We start from the raw sequence: 15,199 nt of genomic DNA, 5'->3' as shown, positions 1-15,199 counted from the left end.
GTAGTATTTCTCTGATTCCTGATAAAAAAAAAAAAAAAAAAGAAAGATTTTAATGCTGTGATGTGCCAAGATAAACATCTGCCTGACGGTAAGGTTTAAAAGAAAGTTTCCTGATCTGACAGCAAGTGGGAAAGTCAAAAAAATGGAAGGCTGACGGCTATTTGGTCATCAATCACTGCGGTTGGATGATCCTAAGAGGCAGCATGCACTGGCTCGCCAAACGTTAACCCTTTAACCACAGCTATTTTAAAGCCCAATTATAATTGTTTTTTTAATAAATATATATTTAAAAAAAGATAATTGCCTTTTTACAGCATGTAGCTATTAAGTTGCCGTTCACCTGTAACAGTAGGGGTGTTATGCAAACTTTAAGTACTTTTGCCCTGGAAATGCAGTGGACTAAGCCCACCACTAGGTGGCACCCAATCCATCACATTCAGCAACACAGCATAAAAAAACATAAAATAAATAATTTTATGATTTTCTTTCAAATAGAAGCTACAGTGCCTGTCAATGTCATATTATATCTACACACTTTGTATGGCTGTATTACAATGGTGTTTAGAATACAGCACAGGCCTTAACTGGCCAATAAAGACTACATTCTGCAGAGGTTTCTACAGGTCCAGCTCGAGAGCTAAATCCGCGTCTCTTGGACATATGCAAGTTATTATCTAAGGTGTACCGGAGACATGGTAATGCAATTTAAATCCATCAAAATAATACAGGAACATTACCCCATGGGACAAATTTTGATACACACACGTGCCATACATACAGAGATTTAAAAAAAAGTATCAAAACAGCACGGAACTAAATAAAACCATAAAACAATAACAGGCTGTGTTTTGAAATGGCTGAAAAAAAATTGTTTGCAGGGAATTATTTATATATATATAAATATATATAAAATGTCTCAATATCAATGCATTTGTAAAGTGGTAAAGTGGTGTGATTCCCTGATCAAAGGACTGAATTCTCATCCGGATTATACACAGTGGCGGGTTCAGTGAGGGTAGCTGCCAAGTCTACTGCTTGACTGCAAAAATTCACTTCGCCCTGTGAAATGACCCCATCCCAAAATCTGTTTTTGTCTTCCCTGCCTGTAACGTAGCAATGACCAAAACAGTAACCAAACGCGTCTCGACACCTTGACTACAGACTGGCGTCGCCCACCGGCAGCGAAGGTAGGGACTGGAATAGGATACCGTCGTCCTGCCTTCATTAGGAAGCTGGCCCTGTGTAATTCTCCAACCCCTGATTTCACTGTCCTTACTGTGTCAACCAGGCCATTGTGTGTGCTGTAGAAGAGGATGCCAGGGATCTGTGAGAATATCCAGCCTGCGCAGATGAGATAAAGATGTTAGATGGGATGTTATTGGCAGGCGAGTGTGAATGCTCTCCATCATGGAACGTCCAGCTGATCTGACAGTCCAGTACCTCTGATCCCACCTTGGCAAGCGCTCGGCCTCGCTGTAAAATACGAATTCCTTTGGCCGGTGTAAAGGTGGAAGTATGTGAAGAATCTCTGCTGAGTTTGGTGTTAGAGGCCTCCACGGGAAAGGCGCTTGGGAATGGACAGAAACGCCCTAATTGGGGTAAAATTGGAACAAAAGGCCCCAGTTCCCTAAACTTGACATTTAGTACAATAATTTACAGGAGAGCAGGTGGATTTGTTCTTAACAGACATGAATCTGTCAGAGCAAACCCCCATTCCAACTAAACCCAAACGGTGACGCCGCCATGTCTTCCACGAGATGGTACATTTGCACAAATCATTCCAGTGAAACTTTTTTACCCAACTGTGTGTGCAGGTTTTTCCACGAAATCTGGCTGTGAATTTTGAGAACTATCATTTCAGAGGAAGACGTTTAATTCAACAGTCGGCTTATATTATACGGCTAGATTATTGAAACATTTTACATCGCCATGCGGCAGAGTTTGTGGGTCGTAAGGAAACGTTTTACGGAATCATTTCTGTATTATCTGAACGAGTTAACGATGAAACTACATTTTGCACAGACGTGGGTTTAAGTGCAACATTCAATATTCAAATTGTTAACCCTCTAAGTGCCGTGGGGGGCCTCCATGACCCGCTGGAACTTGAGAGTTAAACATCTGTCCATAAGATCAATTACGTGAGTGCCCTGATAAATCACGGGGTAACGCGACCCGTCTGCAGATAGCACGCAGACAGATACGTTTAAACATACCTTCTAAGCTATCTCCTGCATTAATCTTAATGACTTGGGTAAGAGTATATCCTGACAACCTAATCTGCGTTGGGTCTGCACAAGTCGCATGCTTTAAATCTCTGCGAGATAATTAAAATTTAAAGACTGGGGGAGCCACAGAGGTAAGAAGTACAAACCTATTACCCCCGCACTGCTGTAGGGGGCATCATTCTGTACTTATGAGAAATGACAACAGGTGACACCGCAGAGAGCGAGGGCAGACAAACTGGGCATTAGTTCCCTGTGACGGGGGCAAGCTGAGCATTCGCTTTCTAATTTATGCCATAAGAGTAAAAAGGAAAAATCTCTGTTTGAAAACATCACTTGGTATTGGAAACGGGTCGATTGATATTGTATTATATTATATTTATATTATTCCCGCTGTGCATGGTGTATATAACACAGCGCATATCCTTTCAAACCTTCCTAATGGAAACTGATTTCCTTATATTGGCAGAAACGGAGATTATTAGTTATCGGGCAGGGATCTCTGTTTGCGCATGTGGAGGGACACCTGCCTGAGATCTAACGTCATCTTCTAGTCACCTGAGCCACAAATCCCAGCCAGGTGCAGGACTGGCTCTCCTTAGCCCCGCTTCTTTATAATTATACAAATATAGGAAACATTTAAAACAAATATATATATTTTTGTTAAATGCTTTAAAAAACAAGAAAAAAGGAACCGATCTCTAATTATTTATGTTTTAAGACATATGTTTGATTTATTACAGGCATATACAGCCTGTTAAATTTACATTAACTAACTATATCTATCGTAAGTGTACAAATATTCCTGGGAAGAAAGCCCCTCTTATATATATATATATATATATATATATATATATGAAAGGATGCCATTCTTGAGCCCTGTCATATTATTTCCTTTCAATCTTTTCATCTCCTTCCTGGTCCCATCTAGTATGTAATGGGTTAACCAAAAAAAAAAGCCCCTTGAAACGGTGGAATATTTGGACAAGTGGTGCTGATTAAGATGGCATGGCCCCTTCTATTTAAAGAGCCCGTAGATAAATCAGCCCATTGTTCCTGTTCTATATGCGCTAAGAAATTAGATTTACTGGAAAAATAACATAGACATCAGATTGTATTTTTGACCAAAGCAGGGTTTTTTTTTTACTTTTCTTACTCACACGCAATCCCGCGGGTTACACGGAAGGCAAGACAGAGAAAGGTGCTCTGAATACATTTAATATTTGAGTTGCAAAAGTTCACCTCTCTGTTTTTTTAAGCCTATAGACTACTAAAGACACCTCTGGTAACATATTTTTAATATGCACCGAAATATGAAAGCGGCCCTTCATAGTCACAGGTGGTGAGACGATGTCCCCCCATTAATTAAAATACAGAGCAAACTGATTCACTTGTGTTCAAGAAGGTCTTGCTAGCGGAAGCTGCAGCAGTGAAGAGCCCTGAGTATCAGCCAATCAGAGAGTTTCAAGCCTCACTGCTCATACAGTCTGAGCTCATTTACGATTTATGTTTGTTAGATATTGTATGTTATTGTCGTTGTGTGGAAATATTTGTATGCTGCCTGCAGAGTAATGTATCTAAAATAAATAACAATATATAGATGAATGTTTTGACTTTCTTCAGTTAATATACAGTGAATATATTTCTATGAGGTTCACGCTTTATTACTGAATATTTAATACAATTTCCCCAGCTATACGGATTACTACAGACTGAAACATTCACGCAGCAAACGCCACAGAGTTACAAGGGCACAGCTGATCAGTTACATTGTTACAGGAGCAAAAGTACACACTTTATCCAAATAAAACTGCCTGGGCAGGAAGTAGCATTAAGACCTAGCAGGAAGTGAGGAGTGCAACATAAACTTACTTCCCCCAGACTACTGGGAATAAAACAATTTTAAAATGTAAAGATATAAACTATTGAACCAAATCATTTCTTGGAGTTCATATTTTGTATGGTATTTTCCCTCTAATCGGGGATTGAATGGGGGACGTCAGATTATGTGCCTAAGCAGCGAAGCAGCTCTGACCGATGACTGATGGCACTTTCAAAAGCTCCTTTTACAGCAGCATTGTGCATTTTAGCTCAGGCATGTAGGATGAAGAGCAGTTAAGTCACTCATTTCACTTTCACTTCAAGGTCATCCAAACCAGTTAGAGTTCACTGACAGCCCAAACACTTTACGTTTCCAGTATGTAATCATGTCAGTGCCGGGGGGAGCACATTTTGGCTCATACAGAATAGCTCTTCTATATTACGTTGTTACCTTTTGGACTGCGTACAATTTTTGGTATACTTGAATCCACTGGATCGATGGGTCAGGGTTAAAGAAATACATAGATGTGTATCTTTCATGGCCCTTATATGAGCTCAGAGAGTGCTAGCTTTCTAAACGACTGTTGTTGTGAAACACCTTTTCAGCTCAATTTGTAATCTATAAAGTAGCTTGCTGCCTCGTAATGTGATTGCTAGAAGGCAAATACATTTAGCCCCGGTCACACATATTGATAATATATATATATTAATTAAAGGAACAATACATGCTTTTTCAGGTAGTTAGCAAGTCTTGCTATGTTTCTGCAGTTCTCTGTGACATCCTGTAGAGGGCGCCAGTGTAACCCAAATGAATTGATTTTCCATATGGTGCGGCTATTGGGTCATTCAGTGATCTGGTAACATTTCAAAGCCAGACATACTTAATAAGTACATCCAAAAGACCCATCTCAAATGATGATCTGACCACATTATGACTCAGAAGAATCAGCTCGACAAGGACAGCAGACACAGAGCGCACCAGATGATCCTGAGCTAGATCAGCAGCCAATTGCTGCCCGAGAGTTATGTGATTTAGAGTTCATAAACGATGTCTGTTGGTTGCCAATTGCTATTGTGTACATTCCAGGGGCATTTTATGCCCATCTGTTAAATATTGTACACTTCATAATTTCATAAGTGGTTAAAAAGTAGTCTTCCACATCTGTTAAAGAGAGTGGTGGATGAACGGACAGGCCACCCCGCAGAGATCGTGCTAGCCACTTCAGCAAGCGAAATCAAACAACACAGCTGGGAAAAACAAATAAAGCTATTATAACGTTAAAGGGAGACCGAAAGAAATACCTGTGGGTAACCCTTTAGGTGCCAGAGCCATGAGTCAGTCAGATGGGGGTTAAGAAAGCCGCACATGTCAGACACACTCCCCAGGCAAGCTTTGGAAAACGGATCCCGTTGCCAATTTTCACAGCTTGCAGCGAGAGATTTGAAGCCGGCTCCTGTCTGGCCGTTCCTTTTACTGTCTATTTATCCAACAAGGTCTTCTTTAACGACAGCCTCTATTAATTGGAACGTGGCCCTCCCTTAAACAAAAACACATACATACCTCGTTCTATGGATGTGACTGGGGAAAAGACACTGACAGCTTGTGCCTAACGCAGTGGTGTACAGGGCAGGATGAAGGGTCCTAGGCCCTGGGCGATGGTCTGTCCTAAGACATATACACTCACTTCAGGTCACATTAGCACATTCGCATAGGTCAGCACTGCTATTACACATCATCACGTGGCCTACGTAGCTGCCTAGGGTGTCTAGGGCCTAAAGCTTTACTAAACCAGGGGCCACCGAATCCCTGATGCCGACGATAGAGGAACCAAAGCATTTCTTTATCACATTTAACCAAGATGTAAGTGACTGATCATTTTGTGGCTTGTCACAAGCAGTTGGGGGTCTGCAGCACACAGGGATGGTTCCTATTACCTTCCATACAGCGGAGATGGAAGTAACAGATTTATATACACCCCCTCTCGTCCTGGGACCAATTTCCAGAAAAGACGGATGCTCGGAACGTCAGGAAAACACAAAAAAGGCAGAAAGAAGATGAACAGAACAGACTGCCAACACTGTCATGAAGATTACTCGTAATCCTTTATTCCAGACGGCTCTCAACAATCCGCAAAAGTAACTGTTCTGTTTGATCGTTTGCGCCCAAACTAACGGATTTAAGCCCTTTCTTACACCACTGTGGCATATTTACAGATATAACACACCGAGAGAATAGCTGTCTCAGATTCAGTACACGAGGTTTTCCCGTGCAGCATCTGACGCTATGTGTCCACCAAATAATCCAATTCCACAAGCTTATCAAAACTCAATATTATTGGAAGGTTATTTTACCGAAAGAAGTCAAATCCATGGCTTTATTATACTGTTATAATGTTAAAAGCCTTACATTGTATGAGCGGTAATTTTTAGGAAGCGTATTTCTGCCCTGATTAATAGACTCAATATTTAAGTGCGATGACCCAATGGTTCCATCCATATCGAGTGAGACAATCTGGAACGAGTCAAGCCATTCTTAAATGGTGTTGCATTCTAGGCTCCTGTGCAACAAACCAACCTAGGAATGGGCAAGCATGTGAACTTTGACCTGTGGCCACAAATCCTGGATGTCTTGGTAATACACCTTAGGGGAGGTCAGGAAAGCACCGCTGTCTAGTTTACACAGCTGGAGCAAAAGGATTTACGGTGGAGGAGTGACTTTGCTAACAATGTATTGCTGATATGTTTCCTCCTCTTCATTCAATCACAATAAATGTCGTCTTGGACGTGTTGATTGACCATACAAGACAGGAAGCCAACAGAACCGACCAAAGTGTTTGTGGAATGCGTGCGCCTGATCATCAGAGTTCAACTCCTTCTGTAAATAGATCATTCATATGGAGAATGTCCACTGGAAAAAAATAGGTTACGGGATGGGGCAATTTGGGCATCCTTAAAATAGATTGCTAAAGACAAAATAGGGCCACAAACACGCTGCCCACTTACATTATAAATGAATTATAAACATATAGGGATGAGCAAACTAACCTCGCCGGGGCTCTTAATCCTGTTACCAGGTCATACAATATATCAATGCCAAAACAAATAAAGAAAACAATAAACTAAATGCTATTGTCGCAGCTCCTTGGTGTTTCAGGTTTAAAAAGATACAGAAGGAACAGCCAATCAGAGGCCAGCTACTCACAAGGGGAACACAATGCTTGCTGGACTGTGGTTATTAAAATCAAATGTGTTGTTAAGAAAACCTGATTTTCTCCAAATTGCTTGCAAATTGTTATTTTTTTGGTTTGATCTCAATCACTATTCACGCTCCATTTTTGGGGGGCAAAAAGAAGTAACAGTGTGCCTCGAAGTGTGGTGGGCCCTGGCCAGCTGTGTCTTTTGCCCCCAAGTGGAGCAGATTAAGCGGTTTTGCCCCCTTTAAAAATAAGATATGTGTTGGTTCTCCCCCACCCTGTGACCGTCTGTATAGCTTCTTCCCACTCCGGGCCAGAATAACTGCCTGCAATAAATAGTGGAAAATATTACAGAGCACACTCTACAAACCGAAATTCTTTAATACATAACTCTTCTCTCGAGAGCTCGAGAGGTTAAAAGCCACCACGGGCTTGGCAAGAGAGGCACCAGACCGCATTTCTATAAGCAGGACTGCTTCCCATAACTGACATAGAACATCCTTTTTACTATAAGCCGTTCCAAATTTCTCCAGGAGAAGTAAGCATTGTGTTCGGGTTTCCATGCGCAAATCAGCAACCACACAATGACCCAATAGGTGGGCATGTCTCCCACCCCCCCCCGTGTGTTTTCTCTTTTCGCGAGTTAAAAAATAGAAACAGAATATTTCTGGATGGCGGATGCGGATCCCTGCTGCGTTTCATATTCAGTGCTGCCTTTTCTAAATGTGAATTGATGCCATGATGAAAGATTTCTTTTAAAAACCAACTATGGCGGACTCCAATACTATGGTACCCGGCACTGGCTGATTATTCGGTATCAGTGCCTTCAAAAACTGGCCCTGGTTTAGAAGGCTTGGTCAACCTGTGTCCTCTGGACCACAGATGTCCCACTTGGTCACTGCACAGACCCTCGAATGCAAAGATTAAACAGAATAACGTCAGACGGCCTCCTTGATTTACATCCAAACCCATTTTCTTTATTCGGGTGCGCCAGGAAGAGAGTCTTCATATATTCAGCAGCGTATACAGATAAAAGGCATAAAAGGCTTGACATTTCTGGACTCCCCGGTGTATGTTCTGCACTTGCATATTTCATGCGGCCGTTTCAGTTTGATTTATCTCTATCGCTAGGCCAAGGGATGAAAGCAGCCCTCACATGTTCCCTGTGAAGGAGGCTCTTCACGGAGAACAGATGTGCAAACACAGGAACTAAGCAGAGATAGTGGAGACTCTATGCAGCGAGTGGGCGAGCTCGCCCAATCCTAAACTGTGTGCCGAGGTGGGAAATATAGAACTTGTATCCGAAGAAGATACCGGGTGGGATGTGGACAGCTTGGAGTGCGTTTCCTGAACTTTCGCAGGATTTACCCTTTTTGCCCTGAACGGAACTCTAAAAAAAATCATCAGAAGAGACTGCAGGGTTTGTTTTTAGACAGCAGAACTAACTGCGGGAATAAACAAGTCTCCGCACATTTTTGATTGATCTTTCTGTTATGTGTGTTTGCTTCTTATTTTCACCCGTCGTGATGCAAATTTACGAGCAAGTCGGGGGGGGGGGTCAAAGTTGTAAATGCGGAGCAGTCACCCTGGAAACCGGAGACATATCCACCAGGATTACTCTTTATAAATATGGTCCATTTTGTCTTTACATTTCTGTAGAGATTTTCCAAATTCCCCTGATTTACAAGGCGCAGAAATAATAATTCTTACCCTCAGAAATGTTTATTTTCGAAGGTTCATGTATATATGTGTATTTCCTGGACACACAGAATCCTGGTTACACAGAGGAATGAAAGGGTCATCTGTCTAGCCTATGGGTTCGCCCCTTGTTAAGGATTATTCCTATTTGGGAAGGTCACGCACCACTTTCAGTTGTGGTTACAACAAGATACGGCATTAAATACACTGAGATCGCAGGCTTCATTCATCTGCAGCTGGGAATAAGATTACGGATCCCACGTGAAGTCATACTAAAGAGGGTAGATTTAATGGGATGGAACTAGAAATAAATGTCGATGGCTGCACCAGGGGTTATAATTGATTTTATTGGTATGACTGTATGTGGGATCCTGAGATTTGTATTCAGGTTCTTTTGTCTCTCAAAACAGACGTGGCCAAAATGATGGGTATCCTGAGCACTGAGGCTCGACTCCCTTATGTTACTTTGTCCTGTCTCTTTAACAGTAAGTAACAGTAACAGTCTTACGAATATGTCTCTGTATTGTGGACAATATATCATAATCTGCCATCAGCCTACACTTCCTCGGGACCAACACAGCTGCTCAAATGATTAAAGCTATTAAGATACATGGTGGCAGCTCAATCATTTCTGTAGGGGCTATAGGAGCTGAAAGATACAGTAATTGTCTGATGACAATGGCTCTTCTTTCACTCATGATAGGAAAAACCTCCCTGTCTTCGAGGTCAGGGATTCCCTGGCTCTGTCCGTAAGATCCAGACACAGCGGCTGCAGCGGAACTCTCTAAGGATGGATTTTTTTGTTGCTGTCAAAACCAAGATTACACAAAATATGAATGTGGGAATGAGCATCACGCAAGATGACATCATAGACAACGATTAATCTTGTGAAGCCACAGACAGTAACGATATCTTCTTCTTTCCACTCCATCCCGACGGGACGTGGCCCCATGAAATGTCAGAGGTTCTAAAGCATCCCCCTCAAGGTGCAATCTCTTAGCTAAATGATCTTATACATAAGACATGGGATGGAATCGGTATTAAAGGTTTGTTACAATGCTTAAAATGCAGGCTCTATAGAAAGGAACCTTGTAACGTAAATGTTGAAAATGGCATTTACAGAGTTCCTGGGCTCTAGAACCTTACACCAGACTAAATGATACAAAGGTGCTTTCGAGCCACACAGCAGGGGTTTATAATATATTTTCTGCTGTTCTCTGACATTAATACAGGTTCAGTGGCGGTGATTTGATAAATTACAAGCCAACACACGTACTACTGACTTGGAACTGTCATTACAATCCACTAGCGGGGCCCGAGTTACACAGATCCAAACTATTCTTAACTAAACCCCAAAATTATAAGGTCCTAAATCCTATCCTACAGAGAATAAAGTCGGACCCCTCCCTATCAGTAATAGGAAGATTAAAATAAATGTAGCCACATCTGACAAAAAAGAGGAGACACTTGTAATCATGAGAGTTTTTGCACAGGACGAAAGAGTGGCCATACTGCCTCTTTGATGTGGCGCAGGCCAGCTCAGGACAAAGTCCCCCTTCAAAATTACGTCTCTAAATAGATTGCAAGCTTTCAGGGCCAAGGAAGCTTCAACAAGGATGTAAAGCTGCCAATTTAGTAAACCGCTATATTTTATGTTCAGTTGTATTGTTAGACATCACAATGACAGGTATCGCATTGCAGACAGACACAGATGATTATGTTCTTCAACAAAGAGTTGGAAGCTGTCATTCACGGCTTTTAACTCCTTCAGATATGGAAGAATGGACATTGGACTGGCATTCCAGAAAGAAGTCTGCAGTAGATGTAGTAGAGGTTAAGAGTAGAGTGATAAAAGCTAAAAATACTGTAGCACTGTAGTGATTTGAGTCATGAAGACCACTCATCCAACAGAGAGACCCACCATAGGACCACTTTATTATTGGTAGGAGAAAAATTACTGACGCCCCAAGCGTTCCCAGGTTTCCTGAACAAACCCAACCCAATATAAATATAAATAACTAATAAATAATAAATATAAATATCTACAGGCCACCTACCTCTAAAACAAAAAAATAAATCCTTTCATTGGAAAACGTCAGTGCTTGGAGGTAGCAAAGAGTTAATAAAGCAAGACGGGAAAGAAACCTCAAGTGGATTTTGGAGGCTAAATGTGAATACACAGACATCAACACTATATATTCCCCCCAGCTGTATAAACAGGGGAAGAAATAGCACTATATTTATAAATATATACAGAAAGTATATAACCTACAAATGATCCGGCTCTGCTGGACATCTGTATAGTCACCTCTAAACTAGAAGGTCTCTGCCACTCACACATAAGTGTTAAAGAAAGCTCTTTTAGAAACCAAATGCCTTTTATACAACCAAAACATCAGTTTTTTCTTTTAAAATAAATGCACCAATTTTCACATTACATGGGCTCCCATACATCATTGTACAGGGCATTTTTATTCAGCAGCAGGGTCTCCAAGCTTGGTCCACCCTACGCCATCATGAAGATGCATGGAACAGACCCTTGGAATACAATGCTTTATAAAATAATAAAAAAGAATAATTGTTCCAAGTGCACCATGCTGATTGCGAGGATCTCCTGTGATGTTCCGTGACAGAACCAGCAGTGTTTCAATCTATGTAGCAGGTCCATCTATTCCAGGGAAGTCCAACACCAGCTCTCTTGTGTTGCAAGGATGGTACACGTTGCACATCAATGCTCGACGATAATTTCCTGATTACAGACTTTGCTATATTATGTCACTAGTACATGCTTCGAAGACCGAGATATTCTGTGCGAATACAATTGTGTCCATGGGAAAATGGGTGATAATGGGGGGCAGGATTAGCGTCCTTTGTATGGCCCGCTTATGCACTGGTCTCAGGTGACCCCAGACGCGTTGTGCCAGGCTCTTTAAAACGGTAGTTATCCCTGCTTCATGGTGACATCAGCACTTTGATCTATGACATCACTACACATACTGCTCTCTCTCACTGACTAGTAGGCATTGCCAAAAAATAGTAAGAGAGCACGTAGAGACCTCCAGTCTGACAGCGAGAGCTTTTCCAGCTGCACAAACCAGCATAACTTTTACAAATCCCCACCTTGACTTCATTCACATAAATACTTTCCCTGTAACAGCTGGTTCTTTTCCTTCCTACTTTTGCAACTCCTCAAATTGTTATTAGTTTATTTAAACGGTGCCAACATACTCAGCAGAGCTGTACAATATTCAGATGCAACACACTTGGTCATAACGGGCCCTTATTACTAGGGAACAGGGTTCGGTTGCATTGGGCGGATTATAAGGGAAGTCTATAAAAAGTTACAGTTGAAAAATATACATTGTTAATACTGAAGGAGCTATGCAAATGAAGTCGCTGTTACTCCCCAGAGGATTAAAGTATCCGTTAAATCAGACACGGAGGGGGTTAAACGGCCCTGCAAATGTAATTTCCTCTGAAGCATTTGCTTCCACTTACATTCCACTGAAACTTAAGACTTCTGGCAAGGCGGAAAAAGTACGTTTCCGAGTTGCTACGTATATGACCAAATACAGCTAATTTGATGGGAAAGAGGCATGAAATAATGGAAAAAATTTCTGACGGGAATTTGTATTTTTTTTCTTCTTCATTGTTTTCAAACGTAAACATTCTAATTTTCAGCACCATGGGCTTTGAGGGGTAAGGCTGGAATCTACAGCTGTAAGTTTACATTTGGGGTTATTGCAGTGCGACAGAGCAGGTGGATCTGTATTCTTAAGTAAGTCATTGTAAATGCCTCTAATGCACAATCCTTCAGGTAACCCCACAAAATATCCTGGCAAGGTGGCTAGCAGACCATCTATCATTTCAAAAGGCAACACCGGACCAATTTTGAGTTATATGGAATGAGGTGTAGATGGGGAGGAAAGAGCAACAGATGGGATTTGGGGTCCCAAACAGGCTGAATGTCCATTCTGAAGAAGGGCACTTTGAAGGGTAATAGATTGAATAGTAGTTAAGACTACTATCGATATGTCTGACAAAAGACCAAAGAGAGGATTCACTGCAGAAACCAAGCACTGCCTCAAGCACCAAGGTTCACTTTTTCAAGCCCACCAAGTAGCCAAAGGTTTTTTAACCGCAGTTTGTTGCTTTCTAGCCCCTAATGTTATCAACTGCAGGTGAAGAACCACATATCGCTTATGGGCTTGAAGACTTCTCCAACTTGATTTAGAAGAAATCATATTAAAAAATAAACCATCTGTTCAAACATCCTGATCATAAGTAGCTCGGTTCCCATTGGCCGTGGTGCAGCCTCGTACATATGCCTTACATTACAGGCAATAACCCTCAACTGACTCTCCATCTGGAGAGAGGCATCATACATGGAACCAACTCAAGAGAGCGTATCCGCTGCCAGGCAAGTGATCGACGTTCTCCATATCACCGCGGCTTGTTCCCCCTCCAAGTGGAAGACGCCCAGTGATACAAGGTCACAAAACATAATCAGGGACACATTTGTGGTTCCTGCAAAACCAAAATCTATTCTTCTGAGGGAAGCTCTGTCCTCGTCCAACTGGGACCAGCTGCTGAGCTGGCTCAAAGAGCGATGCGCTCATACATTTTACTTCACGTGCACAATCTGTCTACCCTGTCCATCCCTTCAAGGTCATACTTTCTTGTAAGCAGGACCAAATTTGAATTGTTAGTAAGATCTGTTATTCGTATATAATTCAAGACCATCCCCGTCCATGAACCCAACGATGGATCTCAAAGTGAAGATCCAATGGCTGCTCTTCTCAGGACATGTTCCTCAGTCTTATCTATTTGAGAATATCCAACCTTACGTAGGTATGGAACAGATTTATACTTTTGGCGCTATGGGAATGTATACTTTGCAGATTAGGCATGAAAGGTGTTAAAACCCACTTCTCACATTTAAATCCCCGGTGAATCATTCTAGAGAAAGTGATCTCTCTTGCTAAATCCAGCGCATATAAAAAACAGATGCAATTTATTCTGCTAAAACCGGCCCAGACGGCTGACAGGGATTTGCAGAGGAATCAGACAAAGGCACTGGCTTCACCTAATAGAGGCTACTGTTGGGAATCTCCCCAGTAAGCTGATATAAACTTACACGGCATCTATATATCACGGAAATGAGGGATGTTTGACGGTGTGCCCAAAATGGATCAAATTTTTTGTTCTCACTCTTTGCGGATTCGCTGGAGAACTGGAAAGCTACGCTTTTTTCTATTTTTGTTGAAAAGCAAGACGCAGATGGGGGGTCTGGTCCCCTCAAATGGACAAACTGTTCTTTCCCTGGGATGATGTTCCAAAACAAAAAGGAGAAAAAAATACAGTGATGTATGAACATTGGTTCCTTAAAATTTCTGCCTGCTCAGCTAAAGAAAACAACAAAAAATAGTCTGCGTCTGTCAGTCATCATACTTGGGAACTCTCATGGTCTCCCAGGCGTCTTGGAGGCATTACCCAAATCTCTGGGAGGCAGGATAAAAGGATGTATTCTCTGGCTCTCAACCGCTATAAAAGGGCTATAAAAGTAATTGTATGGGACCCTTGGCCCTACGGTTAATTCCAAGGGCCTCTCATCCACAGCATAGGGGTTAGCTATTTGAGATACATTTTACAAGTTATCATATGGTATAGAAGATGTATATGTAGGTTCATTGAAGAATACATGACACATTGTTGTACATCTGTATATGAAACTTTGCTGAGCTTTGGTCCTTATCGATATGCAGTAACAAAGCGCAGCTCAGGGAACCAATCACCTTTTACCCCCTGTGGAGTTGGAAGGAGTCCTGGTTGTGTCTACAGAAGTGCAGTTACAGTGAAGCTAATTTATCATTCTTAGGACCAGCGTTTACCCCTAGTCCATGGGTTTCTTGGAGTATAGGAGAGGGACAAAGGTGCCAACTGAGGCTCGGACTGTACCCCTGAACCTGCCAATATTTTGTGTCGAGGGATGTATAATAATTCCCCTGGAGTAGCAAAAATGTCTTGGCCGGGGTTTGGTATGTGGAAAGTACTGGCAGAAAGAGGTGTGTTCTTCTTTGTAGCCAACACCTAGGGCCAAGGACCATTTATTTGGAGAAAGAGCATCCAGTGATGAACTGTGATTTAGAGGGGAAATAATTTGATAGGGCCTCGTGTGTCATATTTTCCACTCTTCGCGACATTGGCAGCCCTAGCATCGAACAAAACTACATTTTCAAAGACTTTCAAATAAGGCAATCTAAA

This window comes from Spea bombifrons, chromosome 10 (genome assembly GCF_027358695.1).
Source record: "Spea bombifrons isolate aSpeBom1 chromosome 10, aSpeBom1.2.pri, whole genome shotgun sequence".
Taxonomy (NCBI): Eukaryota; Metazoa; Chordata; class Amphibia; order Anura; family Pelobatidae; genus Spea; species Spea bombifrons.
This window is presented reverse-complemented; position numbering follows the sequence as displayed.